This window comes from Paroedura picta, chromosome 9 (assembly GCF_049243985.1).
Source record: "Paroedura picta isolate Pp20150507F chromosome 9, Ppicta_v3.0, whole genome shotgun sequence".
In the NCBI taxonomy this organism is placed as follows: Eukaryota; Metazoa; Chordata; class Lepidosauria; order Squamata; family Gekkonidae; genus Paroedura; species Paroedura picta.
This window is the reverse complement of record NC_135377.1, coordinates 87,318,598-87,340,930: the sequence shown is the minus strand read 5'-3', so window position 1 is coordinate 87,340,930 and position 22,333 is coordinate 87,318,598.

Here is a 22,333-nt window from a genome sequence, read left to right as displayed (position 1 = left end):
CAAGTGTTCCTAATTCCAAGAAGAAATCAAACATATTTTCATAGTTTTCATTTAGATCTTCAGTTCTCAAAAGTTGACAATATATATTTGGTGGGAAATGTTGTCAAGACACAGCTGACTTATGATGACTTTGTAGGGTTTTCTAGGCAAGACACATTCAGAGATGGTTTGCCATTGCCTACTCCAAGTCATGCCCCTGGTGCTCCATGGAAGTCTTCCATCGGTCCTGGCCCCTGGTGGAATGAGCTCCCAGAGGAGCTGTGGGCCCTGCGGGAGCTTTCAACATTCCACAGGGCCTGCAAAATGGAGCCTTTCCACCAGGTCTATGGTTGAGGCAGGGTCGCAAGGAAGATTGCCCCCCCCCACCACCACCATAGGAGAAGCAGTGAAGAAGATTTGTAATTTTAGATCCAGGAGGATTTGGGTTTTATGGGGTTGTTGCATTGTATGTAATTTGTTTTTATATTGGTTTTAATGGATTGCATTGGGGTTTTTATCTGAGTGTTGTAACCCACCTCCAGCTTTCAGGGGGAGGTGGGTAATAAATAAAATGATGATAATGATGAAGATGATGATGACGGCAACGGCAACGATGACCAGGGCTAATCCTGGTCAGGGCTTCCATGATCTGATGAGACTGGGTTTGTCTTGGTTATCCAGGTTAGGGTACAAATTCCTTGCAGACCTTTTTCCCCCCCCATGTTGGACCAAAACAGAAAGAAATGTGCAAAAAGTACAGGGTGGGGAAGGTCTGCAAAGGGGTGTATTGTGAACTGTAACTCTTCCTAAGGAAAGGTTAGTATTTAAACCTCACAGGTATGCAAATAAAATATAAAAGTGGGGCAGTCTGTCAAAGCACAAAGTCAACAGCTATGGGGTTGCTTCTTTTGGCATGACTGCAGCTGGCATGACTGAGAAGAATATGAAGAGGGGGCATCAGACGAGATGTGTATCTAGCACTGAGAGAATATATAATTCCTAATGATTTTCAAATAATCTCTTCCAGTGTTCTGATTGGCTGAACTGGAGACATCTTGCTTCTTTGAGCCCTCTTCCTCCCTGCTTGCCTCCAGAATAGCAATTGAGCAGAAGAATGACTGAATAGACAACAGAACAGTTAGTTAGGTCTCTTCCCTCCTCTTTCTATACGTAGTTGTTAAATAAAATAATTTTATTCTTTAGGCAGCCTGGTGCTTTGCCCCTTCACATATTCAACTCCAACTGCCTCTGCTAGGGAAATCCTTATCATTGGACTGGCCCCTTTATTAAAGAGACTGTAGAAGATACGTCTGGCTAGCAAATGCATATGTCAAAGATTGATTAATTCATTGTAATCAAATCATATTTACAACAGATCCGACATGACCCATCGCCAAATAACGCAATTGCAACCTAATGCAATGCTCTGCAATACATTTTAGCAATTTGCAATTGTGATCGAATCGGCCGTAGCAGTTTACCCTCCTCTTGATTAACTCAGCCTTGCAGGCTGAGCTTGATGACTGGTAAATCAGGCAAGGAGAGAAATGTGGATACAAGAGTCTAGGAGGAAAGGTGTTAATTTATAACTTCATCTAATCATCTTTAAGCAGGTGCTATAAAAATCTTCCTTTTCTGGTACAACCTTTTTTCTCTTAGAGTTTAGAAACTTTTTTTTTAATGTATAATGCAATTTGCTGGACAGCTGTGAAGTGGAATGGGAGAGTAAATGATATTTCCACAATACAAATCTTCTCCTTGTTGGAGTGAGCGACTCAAAATGCCTGGACTTTGGAAGGTGCTAGCAGGGGTAATTGTAGTCTGTGGACATCTGGAGAGTCACAGTTTGGACACCCCTACATTACGATTTCTACTGATTTTCCTGGGACAGATATTAGGCTAACTAGCCTGTGCTTCGAGTGTTTAAATGGCGTATTGTTTGCCAGTCTCCACATATCTGGCACAGTGGCTGGTTTTAGCAACCAAGTTAATATCCTGGTTAATAGCGGCCGCGGCTCGGCGCGGCCGCCATTGATGCCGCGGGGGCGCCCCAGGATGACGCGGCTCCCAGTAGCGTCATCCAGCCACGCCCGAAGCGCGGCTGAAGAGGGGCAGGGCAGCCGGCCTATAAAAGGCCAAACACGAGGCTGCCCGCCCTCTTCGTGCCCAGCCGTTCACCGGAGCAGACACCCACCCTCCCTCCCCAGTTGAAATAAATAAATAAATAAATAAATAAACAAGTTTTCTTGTCGCAGCAGCGGTATGCTTGGTGGTGAGCCTGTTGGCAGGGAGCCCGCCTGAGTGCGGGGCTCCCTGAGGTGGGGGTCTTATTAAAGAGACCGGCAGTGCCCCAGGCGCGGCCTACCCGGCTGGGAGGCCAGGGGCCCGGGGGGCCAAGCAGCGGGGGGACTTGATGGAGGCGGACGCCCATTGGGTCTCTTGCAGCCACTTCCCCGGGATTCCGCGGCGGAAGGCGTCCCATCCTCCTGGCTGGGAGTGAGGAGTGGAGCCGGAGCGCCGCGGTTCATGGTAGGCAGCCGGACGGCTGACGGGGTTCAGGCTCTCTCACCAGCATACGGCCAACCCTCCGTTGTGGGTGGTCTGTTAATAAAAGGCTGCAGCCATATTATTGCCAAAACTGGAGTCGTGTCATCACTGGGTTAGTCGCCACCTGCCAGTCAAATAGATCTACTGGCTGACATCTGAATTCCTCAAGGTCCCTTGGGTGCTTTGAAAAGCCTCAGGAGTCCTTCATCTGGACCGGGAGTCTTGGTGCCTTCAGGTTGCCTAATAGTCCTAGAATTCCATCTTTTTGTCACCTGGGATCCAACACCATAAATGTTCAGATGATGTGGCAGATCCCTGGATTTTATTTTGGAGTCACAATATGCACACACCATACAACGCATTGTCTTTTATATGTGTATACTATATTCAAGTAGTACACCCAAAATAATATTGGAATGCAGATGCCCTCCTACTTTCCAGCTCATGTGGGGGAAGAGACTAGATAAGAGAATAATTCAAACAGAGGCATGGATGGGATTGTCTCTTCCTTTTTCCACTAAGTTTTGTGCTGACAGTTGGCACTGTCATATTAATAAACATTCTGTAATGCCTTGGCAGCTGTACTGACGGCTAGAGAAGACTCATTTCAGTCAGCTGAAGCCAGAAGTCTTCCAGACAACAGCTGTGGAAGATTCAAAAGAGGATGCTTTACATACATGAATTTATTTATTATGTTATGTTTAGCTGATTTTGCCGTAACCGCTGTTCCCCCCCCTACCCTGCCCAATTCTGTATCTTCTGCGATTTATTTGCATATTCTTTTTAAAATATTGACATGATACCTTTCTTATTGGGACTTGAGGTAGAAGACACCAAGTGACTCAGTACAGTTGACAAAATGGGGCATTCAAACGTCAGTATGCTAGGATTGCAGATGTCTGGAACTCTGTGGCTGACACCCCCACCCAATGGGCATCTATAGGACAAATGAAGTCCTTCAAATGACCATTGCATCACTGCATATTAGTAAAACGTCTCTACAGTAGTCTGCTCCTCTTTAGCAATGTTCCATCCATTTCCTGAAACTTTCCCCTTAACATTTCTGGTTTGTATTAGGGGTTAGTACTAATTGGCACTATTTTAAATGCACAGAAAAGGGTTCTTGTAAGCAGGTTGTCGTTTAATGAATGCACCATGTAGGTATCACCGTGGCTATCTTGTGCTTTCATGTTATCATTCCTAGTTCCCAAGGATAAATTTCCAAAGGGTGATGGGCTTGGTCATTTTTTATGTGTGTGAGTGTAGGGCTCTCAGGTCTTTTGACTCAGAACAAGAGTGGCAAAGCTTAATCCCTCTGCATTGCTCTGAAAATTTAGGAGCAGATGTCACATAGCAGGGAATGAGAAATAGCTTTCATATCGCTTAAGGAAATGCTATCAGTGCTGGAGGGAGTGACAACACTAAACATCTGCAGAGACGAGCATTCTCTTTGCTTCTCTTTGATTCCCTTTTTAAAAATGTTCAGCAGCTACCGGGAGAAAAATGACGGATTCGTACGGCATGATGCTGCCTTTTGTTGTGTGCTTGCGTTGGGACCCGATAGGTTGATTTATAAGAGCATTGACTAGAAATAATTCTCAAAAAAAAAAAAAGACTTCAGATGCATTGGACCAAACATAGACCAGTGGATTTGATATTAAATTCCTAGAAACATGGTGTTCTCTGGAAGGTTATTGCAGGGTAGGGGATGGACAGTACTGGTGAAAAAAGAACACACAGATACAAACAATATTTTCATTTTGGCATGATTGAGGCCACAGCTTTTATTGTAATGCATTTCAGTTAGGGCAAACAGCATGTAAGGAGATGGATCCATAAATCATTCCTCCCCATCCTGCAGCCATCCAACCACAGTCCTTCGCGGGGGAGAGACTACCAGCAGGCCTGCCCATGGGGTCCTAGTGTCATTCTTGTCATGCTCCCCCTCTCCAACAGGCCTGCCAGAATGCAAGGGTGAAGCTAAGGATGCCTGTGGGCATCAGACTCTACTGGGGTCCACTTGAGCCATGTCATCATGTGTGGCAGCCATCTCTCCATCCAGGAAGATGCTGCTGCCTGTGCATAGGAGCAACCTCATAAGGAGTCTCCTGTTTTGGGAGAATGATACAATGTCTGTTTCGGGTCCCATCAGAACTGAAGTCTTCCCAGATTACTGCTTTTGTTGATGTATGTAAGCAATATGGCGGCTGTAGAAAACAAGAAAGAAAGCAAACAAAAAGTTATATAACACAAAAACGTGTGTGTGTGTGTTTATGTGTGTCCTTAACTGCGCATTATATTCTGAAGTCTGCAGCAAGATAATAATGCCTTTGCTTGACAGCTGTCACTTGAGCTTGGGAAATACCAAGTTGTTAATAGAAGATGGATACCCGAGATTTACAGTGCCAGCACCAAAGTTCTTTTTGCCATAGTCTGCAAAATCCATCAGTCAATATTGAATTCAGGGCTAATGGAAAAATCATCTAATTTTAAACTTATTCTATAGCTTTATTTTATGTAGAATAGAATAGGTTTAAAATTAGATGATTTTTACATTAGCCCTGAATTCAGTATTGACTGATGGGTTTTGCAGGCTATGGCAAAAAACAACAACAACAACAACTTTATTCTTAAACTTTTTCTATGGCTTTATTAAGAGCCTCTTGTGGCGCAGAGTGGTAAGGCAGCAGACATGCAGTCTGAAAGCTCTGCCCATGAGGCTGGGAGTTTAATCCCAGCAGCCAGCTCAAGGTTCACTCAGCCTTCCATCCTTCCAAGGTTGGTAAAATGAGTATCCAGCTTGCTGGGGGGTAAATGGTAATGACTGGGGAAGGCACTGGCAAACCACCAGGTATTGAGTCTGCCATGAAAACATTAGAGGGCGTCACCCCAAGGGTCAGACATGACCCAGTGCTTGCACAGGGGATACCTTTACCTTAACCTTATGGCTTTATTATAATAAATAGTGTTTTAAATTGTTATATTTTAATATAATTTAAATTTTTGAATGTTGGATTATTATGATTTACTGGTCTTTGACTACACAATAAATTCTGTTCTGTTGGGGGGCAGAGAAACATTTTTGAGACACTTTGATGTTGTTCATTCTTTTCTATAATTATGTTTCTATAGAAATGATTTTTTAAAAAACCCTTTCTACTAAAAATGACTAGGTGTCATGATTAGGAGAGCAGACTTCTAATCTGGTGAGCTGGGTTTGATTCTGTTCTCCTCCATATGCAACCAGCTTGGTGACCTTGGGCTCGCCACCACACTAATAAAGCTGTTTTGATCAAGCAGTAATATCAGGGCTCTCTCAGCCTCACCACCCTCACAGGGTGTCTGTTGTAGGGAAGGTGAATGTAAACCATTTTGAGATTCCTTCAAGTAGAGAAAAAGTGGCATATAAAAATCAACTCTTCTTCTTCTTCTTCTTCATGGAGTACTGGTTTGTTGTCCTTATATTTTGAATTCTGCTTTGATCAGGTAACGATCACTTGAGGATCTCTGGCCCTATAGAAATTCCCTTGACCTCAACCAGAGTCAGAGCTTTTTCGTCCCTGGCCTGGTGGACTGAGCTCCCCGAAGACATCAGGGCCCACATGGGATTTCCTTTTTCCACAGTTCCTGCAAGATGGAGCTCTTCTATTGGGCCTTTGGTTGGGCTTCCCTCCCCTCCCCTCATCTCCTTCCATTTCCTTTCAATCTAGCTTATTTGCCTTATAGCACCATACAAACTGATGCAATCACCGACTTGTTTTAATTCTTTTAAATTGTTCTTTTATGTACTATTAATTGCTGTTTATTGTTGTACTCCACACCAAGATGGCTAGACCAGGAGGGGTCGTCTATAAATCAAAATATAAATATATAGATGCAAGAAGCCTTTTCAAACATATTTCAAGTGATCCTTCCCCCCCCCCAATTTTTGTTTTTTTTAATGCCCTTAAATATATTCCAAAGGCGAAATTATTGTTATTCTATCCTGATATGAAATCAATTATCAGTATTCTGAGATTCTCCCTCATTACTGGATGACAACTGGAGCACAATCGAAAGCATAGAACTGTGGAATAAAAACAGGAATGGAAGAGATGGAAAGCATTCAGCCTTTAGCAAAATATGTTTTTATACATTCAAAATAATGCAACCTCTGTCCCTGAGGATGCATTCCTGATGGCTGCACAGCTTGTGGCCTGCAATGCTGACTGTCCATCACATGTAGCAGTCTACCACTGGCCCAGTAGGCATCCAGTTTTTACTTCCTGCTTGGGCTTGCTAAGACAGGAGAGTTGTCAGATATGGGACACACCACAATTTGTGGTCGCCACTTTGACTGGCTGGGACACAAGTTGTTCAAGTTAGAAGTTCTTGACAGGTCCAGTTCCTATGTACTGACTGGCAACAACAACAAGTTTTCATTATGGTCATTCAGACCACAGTTCAAAGAAACAATTAAATTCAAAAATAGACATTTGAATATAAAAGTGGTGCTTAAAATCAAGAAATATAAAACACGTCATGGTTAAAACTCATCATTCAGACAGCATTGGCTAAATAGCAAGTCCGTATGTTATTCAGCTAAAGAGGAAACTTTCTGGCTTATATAAATACCACACAATTTAATGGTAGCCGAACAAAATTTTGCAGTGAGTAAAGTTACCATTGTTTTTTGAAAGGATTTCAAATTTAGAGGGTCTTAGGGATTTAAGATTTTTCTGCAACTTTGGAGGTAAATCTGTTTAATGACCCCATATGCTTTCTTGCTGGACACACACAGTGTGACTCCCAGGCCTTCATTCCTGCCATTGGTGATCCTGCTGCAACTCCCAGGCTGCTGCCACCTCCCTCTCCCTCCTCCCAGGGGTGGTTTTTTCCCCCTAAGAACAAACTGCCTGGAGCAACGAATAGTTGTTCAATCGTGCAGGCAAAGCCAAAAATATTTTTTCCCCAAAATTGTCACACAAAGCACGCCTCTTTAATGTCCCCCCTCCCAAATCAGAAACAAGATTAATTATTTTTTTTTTTTTTAAGATTCCAGACTTGGACTCCAAGCACAGAGATGGTTACAAAAGCAGGAGGGGGATGACAAAATGAAATGTGAACATAAGAGGTGGCATTATAAGAAGCATTATGCATCTACAATTAGATGCATAGGCGTTTCAATGGATAAATTTTACTTAAAAAAATTAGCCGGCATTGCACGCCCTTTAAAACATTGCAAAAGTGGATTGGCTGTCTGGCTTGATTGACAGGTGGAAGAATGTCATGTGTAAAACGCATCACTCTCTTCCACAATTTCAAACAGCGCTTGCTGAGTGTAAGAAGCATGAGAAGCTGGCAGACAAAAGAAAGAGAGCCAGAAGGTGAGGAATGGCCAGAGTCATGATAGTTTTTAGTGCTGCACCATTTCGCAGGCATAATGCTATTTTTTTCAATGTGCAGAAATGCCCCCAGTGTGGAGCCTTGGGCTATGCAGACACTGTCACTGGATCCAGAGTACATACAAATTGATGAGTACTAGCGTGGGGCTGTTACGTGCTCTTCCAGGAATTTTACAGTGGGGAGCTCTAACTTTATTCATCAGTATTTGTTACTAGTTATCACTGTTTTCTCCATCTCAGACAAGAATTATGCACTCTGGAGGATACACAAAGGCTTCTTTAGATCCTTAGTAGTGTTGCCAGCTCTGGATCATGAAATTCTTGGCCATTTGGCAACTGGCCACCTTATGCTTTAGCAAGTTCTTAAGCAAGAACTATCAAGATGTAGGCCAGCGCCTAGGAATTAATGACTAGCTGAATAAAAGCTAAAGATATTACCAAGGACATTTCTACACAATGCAACATGCTTTCACCAGGCAACATAACAATTAATTTGACAGGTTAACCAATAAGGAATTAAGTATTTCCATGATCACTACATAGTCACAGTCCAACATTCCATTAAACTTAAATGCCATAAAGGTAAAGGTAAAGGTATCCCCTGTGCAAGCACCGAGTCATGTCTGACCCTTGGGGTGACGCCCTCTAGCGTTTTCATGGCAGACTCAATACGGGGTGGTTTGCCAGTGCCTTCCCCAGTCATGACCGTTTACCCCCCAGCAAGCTGGGTACTCATTTTACCGACCTCGGAAGGATGGAAGGCTGAGTCAACCTTGAGCCGGCTGCTGGGATTGAACTCCCAGCCTTATGGGCAAAGCTTTCAGACGGCTGCCTTACCACTCTGCGCCACAAGAGGCCCATTTAAATGCCATGCTTTAGTTAATTATGAATTGATGTTAGAAATTATATCGCTTTCTTAAACCAGCTTGGTGGAATGTTTCTCTTTCCAAGCACGGAGATGGTTACAAAAGCAGGAGGGGGAGGACTAAATGAAATGTGAACTACTTATCTTAAATCTGACATCGTTTTCCATTTCTCCTACCCACACAATACAGACAAGCATCACTAGATTGGAGAGCTGCTATGATAACTTTTTAATCAAAAATCCTAGACGGCTGAGAGGAAACATCTTTTTTTTCTCTTTCAACTCTCTTATGCAAAATCCCAATCAGTTTATTTTTATAAGGCACTGTTGGAATGCCTTATCTCCAAATTCTATGCTGTGCAAGTTAAAATAACCAGATTGATTATTTGGAGCCTGCTACAGTATAAGGAATCCAGAATGACTGAAAATTGCAGCTGCTTTCAGATTTTACAGTGACATCTATTGGGAGCTTACCAACCACAGGTATCAGGAACATGAACTACCTACAATCCTGTTGGATAAGGAAATGTCTGGTGTGCAAATAGGAAGAGAAGATGACTCTGCAGAGGGCAAGAAGAAGATTAGATAGGGCAGAGGGCTCAACACTTTCCCTTCTGTTAAGTGCCATTCCTTGTGTATCTCCAGATTGCCAGTTACAGATGTAACTCCAGACCACTTGGGGTTTGGAAGAACCCAACTCGGACTGGTGTAGGCTCAGCCAAAGTGAGTGCTTCAGCCAAGGCTTTGGTGGGAGCACTTCAGCTGACTCCAATGCTCTTCAGCCATTGAAATCTCCATGCCCTGGAGCGACTACCTGAGCCTCTCGTCTGCACGAGAGCCCCACCCTCACCTGCTCCCTGCCCAGACTTACACTGCCACCACGCACTCAGCTGTGGCTGGCTGGTTCCCCAACCCCCACCCGGACTCAGAGGTTAGTGCTCTGTGGCTGACACCTCCCCCCAAGCACCGCAAAGTTAGTGTTTCATGGGTGGGGGGGGGGCTAGGAACGTCCTGCCGGTCAATGAGCCAACACCTCTGATTTAACTAATTGATAGGCCAATACTCCAGTCCTGCAAGATAATCTGGAAATGACAGAGAGAAAATTTAAGACAATTGTTGCTACACATGAAACTATTTTTTTCTAATTGCATGCCATTATTGGATGCACTGTTACCTAGATATCTTAAAAATCAAGTGCTGAAACATGAAAATCAGCTTTTAGAGGCTAATGACGTAATTTAAAATTTCCCTGCAGTTCCCCATGAAGACTTTAGGAGAGCTTGACTTGAAGGTTTCAAGAAGGTAGGAATTGGTATAAGGTTGCTGGTATCACACAGTGATTTGAGGAACATCATCTGATTTCTGGGACAGATTGTCTAAGTGTGGCTCTTCAGATATTCATGGACTACAATTACCATGAACCTCTGCCAGCATGGCAAAATGGCAGGGTCTCATGAGAATGGTTGCCCATGAATACCTGGAGAGCCACACTTTGGCCACCCTGGTCTAAGTCATTGCATCCATATGGAGGGACACATGTTGATGAAAGAAACAATGTGAACAATGTGAACATTGTGAACTTATTTATTAGAGTGCTCCAAAATAAAACAGAAGCTGCAGAATACTGAGCATGTTGGTGGGAAGAGTTTGGATAAGTTGGTAGCTGTTGCCACACGACAGAAGAAAAGACAAAGAGACAGAAGGTAAGTGTAACTTAGTTGAGGTTATGAGCAGCAGCAATTGTCACAGATAGTGAATCTGGAACCCAGCCTACAAGCTCTTGAAGCCCTCTTGGGGGTTGAGGATGAGGGTTAGTTAGAGGAAGATCTAGAGAGGAAGACTCAAGTTGGTATTGTTGCTTTCTGTTTGGCCTAAACTTCTACTACTTTACATCAAGAGAAGTTCTGATATTTCTATTACATATCACTGAAATGAAAGAACATTTGTCTAGTACAATGTAAAAGGTGTCATATCGAAATGTGAGTTGGGAGGGAAAACTGGCACAGTAGCATTAAGTGAAACAGCTTGATGCATTACACCTCTGCCAAACAGAAGGGTAATACACAGTCTTCTACACTGTAACGGTTATCAATTACATTTTATAAGGGAAGCCCGTTGGCTATTTTCTGTCCATAACTCTCTGAACTGTCTACACATACTCATATTTCCCTTGCTTTTGTCTACTTTCCACTGATCCATGATTCACTGTAAATTTATTTTAACTGAATCTGTGTGGAAGATTATACAATGTGCATTTTGGAATGCATGGTAAACATCCTTTCCACACGTTCAAAAGAGGATTCTACTATGCTTCCAGAATAGCAGTAATGTATCAACTGTATATCCCCCTCATCAAAACAGCTAAAATATACCAAAGAAAAAATAGTCAAGAAGGAAAGTCCACAATCTATGTCATGAGATGGCATATTCCAAGAAGAATTCCAGTTTTGGAGAAGAGTTGGTTTGTATACCCTGCTTTTCTCTACTCTAAGCAGTCTCAAAGTAGCTCACAGCTGTCTCCCCTTCCCATCCCCAGCGGCTGAAATAGTTCTGATAGAATTGTGATTGGTCCAAGGTCACCAAGCAGGCATTATGTAGAAGATTAGATCCAGATTAGATTTTGCTGGTTTCAACCATTGCACCATGCTGGTTCTCAGTTTGGAGGAATCTGAAAGCATCTCTAATGTAGGAGGAACTGACTTGAGAATGAAAGATGGCATTTGTGGTTCACATTCTGGATTTACAACACAAATGGTTGTTTGCAAGGGGACAAAATTTGGGGAGCCCCAATCAGTTGGAGAACCCCTGAGACCAGCATCATGCTACATCCTGTTGACCATCTGCCCATTTCTTTTTAATGCAGTTCTGGCTGAAGCCACTAGGGGCTCAGGAAATCTGAGCATGGTAAAAGGCATTCTAGCGTCTTTTCTGCATTTACATTTTTTCCCACTGTAAATCCTGCCGAATTCTGATTGATTTGAACCCAGATCTACAACCTTCATTTTCCTGACTTGTCCATCTGCACTTGCATTGTCCCAATTTTCAGTCTCTTTCCTGTTGATTTGTGTGTGGGGGGGGGGGGGGAGGAGGTGAAGCTCCAGCCAGCATTGAAGGAGCACAAGGGTGGAGAGTGCTTTATTTCCTGCCTTTTGTCACCTGATGATACAGCCAGAGCAAGCCAGGGGAAGGACAAGTGGAGCACGAGGCTGCTTGTTTATCTTTCTTTTCCTGCATGAGAAGGGGTGGGGGGGAAGCAGAAGCGAAGGGGAAAGTCAATCCAAAAGGCAAATATTTGGTCAAAGAAGTGTGGGCTTTTGGAATGCAGTCACTTTAAAACAGATCCCAAAATGAGGTCAAAAATATACCCTGAGAGGGAACAAGTTTTCCTGCAATCTTTGAATTGACAGTGACAAACTGCTTCACTACATGGAGAGAAGGGGAGGGAAGTTAATCCAGCAAAACGCTGAAATCTACACTTCCTTTTGGAGCACTGTTCTCAGATGTAGTGAGTTATATCCACTCTTGGGTATCATGGAGAAAAGGTATCACAGCAGACTCAATCATGGATATTGCAGAGGGAAAATTTAAAGTGCCCCAGATCAAAATGGAAATTGAATGAAGTTTGGAGGGGAGGGTTTTTTTCAGGCTCAAAGAGGATAAAAATCCAAGTGTAGGCTCGACTTAGGACTGGCTGGACTTCCCTTTCTCCAAGGCTGGAGCTTACTTGTGTAATGGATCATGCTAATTCTATCAACTAATCTATCAGTGGAGCTTGACAAGCAACCCTATCTGATGGCTGCTATACTTACAATGCACAGCCTGCTAACTAAAGTCATTTTCTAAAATAGCCCAGTTTGTCTCTCTTCCTTTCCTTGACCCCTTCTCAACCAGATCTTGGTAGTTCTTGTGTTGTAGCAACATAAAACAATTCTTCCCTCTCTTTTCTTTTATATCTCCCCTTCTTTTTCACACTTTTCTTATTCATTTATCAGTCGTTTCCACCTCTTTCCACCTAATTTTCTCCAAATCCCACCTCTTTATTTTCACTTCTTCATCTTAAAACATTTTCACCCCTATCCCACTTGATAACAGAATGTACTTAAGAGTAGTATAGTAGCAAGCCTTTGTTAATATTATTAATGGAAGGGCGGGGGAGGTAATATTTCCCCATATTTTAACAAAGTAATAAAAGGTTTCTTTGCTCTCTTCCACCCTTTACATGGAACATTAATCTGTTTCAGTGGAAGACAAGTTACAACTCCCAATTCAGGCACTGGGTTGTTAAGCATTACTGTGCTGGTGGAAGATCTAAAACCCCTTTGTAAAGACGACTTTGCTATATAACAAACAATGTAATATTTTGGGCATTTGCGCACAGAGGTCAAAATAGCTAGATGTCTTCTGCACACAATTCCTTGCCGCTCCACACCTTCAAACTGACTTGCCTTTCTTAGCCTCCATCTCATGCATTTCAGCCTTGTCATTAGTGGATGGAAAAGGCAGAAGAGAGAGCAATGAACATTTTACATGCTACACATCGGCCTGTCAATCACATTAGGCAACCAGTCCCCTCCCAGCATACCCTGTTGATCTTCAAAAGACCTGTGATTGCCCAAACCCATTTTTGTAAAAAAAAATTACAACTTATTAATTGCAATTCATATTCACGGCATCATAGAGGCATAGCTTTGTATAATCACATTCTTAAAAATGATGTATTTTCATTTTTTTGGCTTACTGTTACATCTACGCCCATGACACACCCATGGGATATCTGTATAATTTCACCAAGCAGCACACCTTTCAGCCTTTTCTCTTTGTCTGCTTTTTAGGTAAAGGTAAAGGTATCCCCTGTGCAAGCACCGAGTCATGTCTGACCCTTGGGGTGACGCCCTCTAGCGTTTTCATGGCAGACTCAATACGGGGTGGTTTGCCAGTGCCTTCCCCAATCATTACCGTTTTACCCCCCAGCAAGCTGGGTACTCATTTTATCGACCTCGGAAGGATGGAAGGCTGAGTCAACCTTGAGCCGGCTGCTGGGATCGAACTCCCAGCCTTATGGGCAAAGCTTTCAGACAGCTGCCTTACCACTCTGCGCCACAAGAGGCTCTTTGAGAGTGGCCATTACAGGAGCACATTCAAAATGGAGAATCTCCTGCTCATGATGCTAGCTCAAATTACATTGCTCACATGAAGATTCCATGCCACCATTAAGTGGAACAGAGTAGACATGGCTTTGATCCAAGCGAGGATGTTCAGAATAAGGCAGAAGACTCACCCTCTCAGTTCCTTCCCCACCTGTGCCCAGCAATGCCAACTTTGTAAAAGGCACAATAAATCCTACATAAGGTAGGATAATGACCAACTGAGGCAAAGGCATTTCTTGGCAGCCCACATGGAGAAATGAATCCACATATGAACAACTGCCACACATCAAATGTTCATCCAACGCAATCCCCAACCCTTGCCCTCCCTGCTGACCTGTGGCTAGGGAAGCAGAACAGCGGAAGGTGACTGGCTACCCCAGCTGAATTGAAATGATGTCCAAAGTCACAAACTCTGACCCTGTATCCCTCTTTGGTGCAGCTTGGATTTGTGACCAATCCTGGAAAATGGACGGTCCCTCATCTGGATCATTTGGCTGCTGCTGGATGTGCTTCCTTCTTGTCAATTTGAAGCTCCAAGCCACCTGTTTGGGATGCCCATCACTATCATCCTCACCCTGATAGGGTTTTTTTTTCTTCATTCTGAGAGGTGTTTACCACTCCTATATTATGGTCTCCTAGGTACACCTTAGTGCTTGGTGCCCTTGATAACTCTCCTGGTTTTGCAGTCTCAGGCTCAGAAGAAAAGGAGACCTGGTTGAGCCTCTAGGTAGGCCATGCTGAGTTATCCTGAGTTGTGCAAATCTTGTTTGGAGACACAGCTCATCTCTCTCTGTGTGTTTTTACACTGTTTGCACATGCACAGACAGGGCTTTTGGAGGGATATATCATCTTAAAATTTATGGTTTTTTTTAAATGTATTTAAGAATTTTTCTCCAAATTTGGAGGTTTGCATAAAAATCTGTTTAATGACCCCACATACTTTCTTGTTGGACACTCAAAGTGTGACTCCCAGACCTTCACTTCTGCCATTGGTGGTCCTGCTGCAACTCCTGGGCTGCTGTCACCAGATGCAGTGTGGAGCCCTGGGCCATTCAGGCACTGCCACTGGAATCAGTGGGCCCCCCCACCACTCCCACTGGACCCAGTGCGGCTCCCTGGTGCTGCTGCCAACTTGCACCTTTTGTACCGCTGCCAACTAGCACACTCTCTCACTGTAATTTTTACAGTGCACTACTAAGCATAGTTTCACCCTTTTAAGCTCCTTGGCTTCCATATGTTTAGAAGAATATAATTCTGCTCAGGATTACACCCTTAATGCCTGTGTGGTTGAAAGATATTCCAGCTCTGTATAAACAGGAGGATGATAAAATGGCTCTAGCCGTTGAGAAGCAGGGCTTACTGTGCGCCACATCATGTGGTCCATTGAGCACATTCACACTTCTTCTAAGGTTTCTTGGATGAGCTACCAAACAGAGGGTGCCAGCGAATTCTCTCACTTGCTTTGCTTTTAAAAAGCTTCACTGATTGATAGTAACTGACAGCCAGATACTAAAAAAGAAGCTTAAATTGATTCCACCGTAAAAGCCCCAGCTCCAGATCTGCATCCTTGGTGTGGCAAGCCAGTCACCGTCTCTAGCACTTGCAATATGTCATAAATAAAATACGTTGATTAATCCTACATAACATTAAACAAAGTTACCATAGTAGCTGTGACTTTTTAAAAAACAAGATCGAAGGAAGCTCAGCAGACTTGACTGTGTGCATTTCTTTCTTTCTTTCTTTCTTTCTTTCTTTCTTTCTTTCTTTCTTTCTTTCTTTCTTTCTTTCTTTCTTTCTTTCTTTCTTTCTTTCTTCCTTCCTTCCTTTCTTCCTTCCTTTCTTCCTTTCTTTCTTTCTTTCTTTCTTTCTTTCTTTCTTTCTTTCTTTCTTTCTTTCTTTCTTTCTTTCTTTCTTTCTTTCTTTCTTTCTCCTACTAAGTCACAGCTGATTTATGGCAACCTCATAAATCATGATGCCCCTGGAAGGGTTTCCTGAGTGGGTGGGAATTAATTTCTGTTTTCCCCTCAATGAACAGCAGAGAATGCTCAGAAGCTAAGCAGGATTGGTCGTGGCTAATATTTGGAAGAGGACCTTCCAAGGAATAACAGGATCACGATAGTCATCTTCAAGTACTTGAAGGGCTTTCACAGAGGATGGATTAGAGTTGTTTTCTGTTGCCCCAGAGGGTCAGACCAGAACCAAAGGGATTCAAAAGAAATTTCAGCTAAACGTCCAGAAGAAGTTACTGACAGTTAGAGTGGTTCCTCAGTGGAATATGCTTCCTAGGGAGGTGGTGGGTTCTCCTTCCTTGGAAGTTTTTAAGCAGAGGCTAGATTGATATCTCACATAAATGCTGATTATGTGAATTTAGGTGCATTGTGTATGGGGAGAATGGATTGTGTCCATGCTTGGCTCTTGTGGCTTTGTCTTGCATGCTCAGGAAAATGTTGATCACCATTTTGGGAACAGGAGGAAAATTTCCTCCAGGCCAGACTGGCCAGGATATCTAGGTTTTTTGTTGTTGTTTTTTGAGGGGGCATCATCTGGGTATGGAATTGGGTTATCGTGGGCAGGCATGTAGTTGTGAATTTCTTGATTCTGCAGGGGGTTGGACCAGATGACCCTGGATATAGTCTGTGATTCTATGATTCTATTATGCAAAGGCTGACAATAGCAATGAAGAAGAAGAAGAACAAAAAGAAGAAGAAGAAGAAGAGTTGGTTTTTATATGTTGCTTTTTCTCTACCCGAAGGAGTATAAAGTTGGCTTACAGTCGCCTTCCCTTTCCTCTCCCCACACCCTGTGAGGTGGGTGAGGCTGAGAGAGCCCTGATATTCCTGCTCAGTCAGTTTTATCAGTGCCGTGGCGAGCCCAAGGTCACCCAGCTGGCTGCGTGTGGGGGGGGGGGGGTGCAGAATCGAACCCAGCACACCAGATTAGAAATCCGCACTCCTAACCACTACACCAAACTGGCTCTCCATATAAGTAGGCTGGCTAATTGAAAAGTAGCTTTCTCAGCACTACCTATTGTGCCTTGCTATGAAAAACCAAAAGAGAGTGTTGGATGAACAGGACAATATGGAAGGATGCAGAGTCCATACCAGTCCAAGCATTGGCCTTTATGAACTGACTGTCACACTACACACAGTGCTGGAGTTGTGTGACTAGAACTCCAGAGATGTAACTTGGTCCCCAAGAGCAGCCACAGGAAGCCTGATCTGGATTGGGACTGTTGTGTTGGGGATGCCGTGGAAGGCCCATAGCATGAGAACAGAGGAGACACCACCCCTCTGTTGTTACTAGGTGTGTTTTGAATGTTCACAAGTCCCCCAGGACACCAGCCTCTTGTGGCGCAGAGTGGTAAGGCAGCAGACATACAGTCTGAAAGCGTTGCCCATGAGGCTGGGAGTTCAATCCCAGCAGCTGGCTCAAGGTTGACTTAGCCTTCCATCCTTCCGAGGTCGGTAAAATGAGTGCCCAGCTTGCTGGGGGGTAAACGGTAATGACTGGGGAAGGCACTGGCAAACAACCCCGTATTGAGTCTGCCATGAAAACGCTAGAGGGTGTCACCCCAAGGGTCAGACATGACTCGGTGCTTGCACAGGGGATACCTTTACCTTTAAGTCCACCAGGTCGATTTGTTCATTCAGTGTCCCTTATTTGCCTTCTCAGAGGTTTGCTTTGAGCACAGCACTGTGCCAAACAGCTTTGCAGCTGCTCCGTTGCCATGGGCTGTCGCAACTTGTGGCTGCTTTTGCCCTCTCCAAGAATGGAATCAATCACCTGTCCGATTACATTAACCAGCTTGTCTAAAGCACAGCACTGTTTGCAGGTTATCTGCTCCTTGTACCTGCATCTTCAGATGCGCCTTTAAAACAGTCTACATCATATAGATCAGTGGTCCCCAACCTTTTTATCACCGGGGACCGGTCAACGCTTAACAATTTTACTGAGGCCCGGGGGGGGGGGTAGTCTTTTGCTAAGGGACGGCGCTGCCGCCTGAGCCCCTGCTCCATTTGCTTTCCTGCCGCCAGCTAGGGGGCGCTGCCAGCAGCAGCTGTGCAGTGCCATGACGAGGGGGAGCCCCAGCCATGGCGGCCGCTGGAGAGCACCAAAGGTGAGCAGGTGGCAGAGTGGCAGGGCAGCCCCCAAGGCCCGGTATCGACTGATCTATGGACCAGTACCAGTCCCCGGACCAGGGGTTGGGGACCACTGATATAGATCATGTGTCCTCTGTTTATTGTGCCCGTTCAGTCAATGGCGTTGGAATATTCTGTAGCACACAGGCTTTCCTGTGTAGACGCTCAACATCCAATCCGTTCGTAAATCAGGGGTTCTCTGAAAGCGAAAGTTTGAAAACCAGTGTTGGAGCGCATATTTTCCCCCTCCCCATCCCTAATAGCAACTCTAACTATTCTCTCAGTCACTTGAGGGAATCCAAAACCAAGTATGCTTTTACACTTAAATCAATTTTTATGTGAGATACTATAACACATCCATAGAAAATTACTTTCCGGTTAGAGTCACAGTGCTGCGGAGTCTGCAGATTGTGTTGACCCTTTTTTCCCCTGCACAATCAGGTAGCCTTTCATTCTAATGGACATTAGCCGAGAGAGCATTTATGGAACAGGAAATGGGGAGCGGACTTCCCCTGAAGTACATTCCGCGTCTTCTTGTAAACATCTGCACAATGGTGCTCAGATAGGCACTGCAGCTTGATGTGTGACTTCAAAGGCTACAAAAAGCACATTGCGTTCGAAGCCCTGTTGTGAATATCCCCCATCAAGAAAAGTAGTCTGTGGTCTTTTTCCATCTGGCTTCTTCCCCCCCCCCCCTCTATGCAGGAAGTCTATCAGCTAAATTGCGCCTGAGCTGCAGGCTAAGAACATTTAAGCAGAGCTGATTTCGGCAAAATAAATACAGTTTTCAGAGAGAGAACCAAAATTCTGAAACTGATTTGATTCTGCCATTCCTCCGCTTTCCTTCTCATTTCTCCCACTTAAGGGAAATGTCTATATACAGACAACTTGCTATGATATATGAAAATTATAGTACTTTTTTTTTTAAAGGAAGCTATACACAGAGCCTCCAAGATGGGGGCTGAGGGGACAAAACTGACCAGGCTCAAGTCACCTGGTGAGTCCCGGAGCATATATGAATTGCATTTTTTCTAATGCAGTTCTGAATGTAGCCACTAGGGGTGGAAGGAAAGCTGAACCCGTCATTCATTAATTTGGTTATTTATGGTTATTGACCAGAATCAGAACGTAGTTAAAACCACAGTGACATTATTAAATTAACAACCAAATCACTTAACACCAACCAAACTCTACTGGCAATATAACAGAACTTTGCCGCTGCATAAGAAAGATAATTATGTTTATCTGCAAGTAAGATGTTAACTATCAGATCATCAGTAAAAGGCACTCAGAGCCTGCCTTTTCACAACGTTTACTAGGAGGCAGAAATAAATCATTTGCTGATAAGATTTTATTAAATCCATCGGCCAAGCCTTGAAACAAGGCAAAACTAATCAGGACCAGCTGCAGTCCTTGCCAAGATGCAGCCTCCTAAAAAGGTCATTAGCTCCAAAAGTCTTTGGTTTACTTTTTCTTTTATTTCCACACAGCTTGTCCACAGCCAGGTCTTGCAAACAGTCAGCCTTGTTATTATGTGGCAGATTTTTTAAAACTTTGATAGTCTTTACCCACATTTCTCTAACTCTCTAACTTTCCTTCTTTTTGCATTTTGGTCTTTTCCTTTCATTATTCGTCATTTGTCTATCCCTGCTTCTAATTTCTCTCCCCCCTGCTTATTTTTCAGTCTCAATTTCTTCTCATCCACCCAAGTCAGCAAATTAGAATGTATTCAGTAGTAATATAGAAGAAAATCTTTGTTAATATTGTGAACAAATGGGAAGATTTAATATTTCTGCAAAAGTGATCATAATAGGAAAAGGATGCTCCCCCCCCCACACACACCCTTTGCATGCATGATAATAAATGTTAATCTGCTTCTGTGCTAACAACAGAATACTGGAAAGTTTGGTTAATAAAGCAGCATTTGTCCAGTCATAGACACGTGATACTTGTGAGGATCTTCAATTACTCCCAATAAACAGGATTCATTTATGCAAACAAAAGCTCTTTATTGAATGAATAATGATCTAGAAATCATGAAAACTTTGCTAAGACTGAAGATCTTAACGAAACTACTCCTTTATCTACCCTTGCCCCCTGTCCCTCCCTGCACCAAAGGGCTTAGGCACAAAGACAGACCCTGTGTGAAGGCTTCTGTGGGGATTTAGTGTCCTGGGAAAGATCGCAGTTTCCAGGTCCCACAAGCAGGAAGCTTGAGGCCCAGGCTATGAGGCTCAACATCAAGGGGCCCCACTTAAGTCCTATGGGATCTGAGCTGAGGTGTTCCTGCAGGCCGGTGCATTAACAATCATTAAATCACAGAGCAGAAGTACACAGATCAATTCACAGAACAGAAATATGCAGTGTAAAATGTTATAGCATGTAGCATGGCAAAGCATAGCACAAGTATGACAAGACAAAACATGGCAAAACATAATCTAATTTTGACAATACTGAGTACAATAAATAAGTCTCCCAGGAAGTCCATTGCAAAAAAGGTAAACTTAACATTTATTCAAATAGATCCAGGTTGCAGTCGAAAGAAGAGAAAAGAAATCTAATAAAGAGTTAGTTCCCTATCACAAATGGCCATCTTGTCTGGCATCAGGTGTGTGGGAAGATGAGGGCATTGCATAGCAGGGAGGCATAGGTGGGCTGAAAGAGTAGTAGTAGTAGTGGTAGTAGTAGTAGTAGTAGTAGTAGAAGAAGAAGAAGAAGAAGAAGAAGAGTTGGTTTTTATATGCTGCTTTTTTCTACCCGAAGGAGGCTCAAAGCAGCTGACATTCACCTTCCCTTTCCTCTCCCCACAACAGACATCCTGTGAGGTGGGTGAGGCTGAGAGAGCCCTGATTTCACTGCTTGGTCAGAACAGTTTTATCAGTGCTGTGGTGAACCCAAGGTCACCCAGCTGGCTGCATGTGGGGGAGCGCAGAATCGAACCCAGCATACTAGATTACAAGTCCGCACTCCTAACCACTGCACCAAACTGGCTCTTAGACATGGAGTAAACAAGGCCACAGCTTTATTATAAGCAGAGAGCAGCATAAGGGAAAGCTGTCTTCCAGCAGTCAGCAGATGGTCTGGAACTCAGGTCTCAGTGGCGCCTTCTTGCAGCCAAAGTGCACACTCAATCAGCAAGTAGTGCATCTTGCTCCAGCCAGCTGGAAACAAACCTGGGAGTTGGCAGGTGGTGGGTTCCAGCAGGCAAGAGCCTGTAAATGCCAACCCTGTGCCACCTAGAACAGTGAGCCCACCAGGCCACCCCAGCTGGGCAGCCTCTATTCAGCCTCTTAAGGAGGCTCTCGTGCCAAGCAATTCTGTTGCTGTTGCCCCCCCAACAGCTCTGCCCATGCTCAAACCCCCACAGAGTGGGAAGAAGAGGGGCCAAGCACACCAGTGGCCCTTTAAATAGGGGACTCAGCTTGGCCCTCTTTGCCTTGCCCCTGCACAGCATGGAGCCAGCCACACCCACCCCACGGCTGCAATGTTGCGGCCAGTGGTGAGTGGCGAGCCTGTCTTTGCCTCTCTGGGAGAGACAAGCATGTGTGTCCATAAAGGGTCATATGAAATGAGTGAGAGAATAAAGAGAGATGAGAGGGGAATGAGAGATATCACTTATAACACAAGGAGGTAACACCTAAACACAGAGTCATTTTGCACCCCCCAGCATCCTGCATCTCTCACTGCCAACACAGAATTTGGAACTTATTTAGAATCATAGAATCATAGAATCATGGAGTTGGAAGGTACCTTCATGGGTCATCTAGTCCAACCCCCTGCACTATGTAGGACACTCACATCCAATCTCTCATCCACTGTAACCTGCCACCCCCTTGAGCCTTCACAGAATCAGCCTCTCTGTCAGATGGCTATCCAGGCTCTGTTTAAAGCTTTCCAAAGCTGGAGAACCCACCACCTCCCGAGGAAGCCTGTTCCACTGAGAAACTGCTCTGTCAGGAACTTCTTCCAGATGTTTAGATGGAATTTCTGTTGAATTAATTTCATCCAATCAGTTCTGGTCTGTCCCTCTGTGGCAAGAGAGAACAACTCTGCTCCATCGTCCATATGGCACCCTTTTAAATAATTGAAGATGGTTATCAGATCCCCTCTCAGCTGTCTCCTCTCTAGGATATATATTCATTTGTATATATCCTGCTTATAGTGCCCAAACAGGAAGTTAGCATGACCACATTTACACTGTGCTTCAACACTCCTAGCTGGTCCCGCCTACCTCAGGGGAGGACAGTGTCATCAGCTGATTCCATCAGCCCA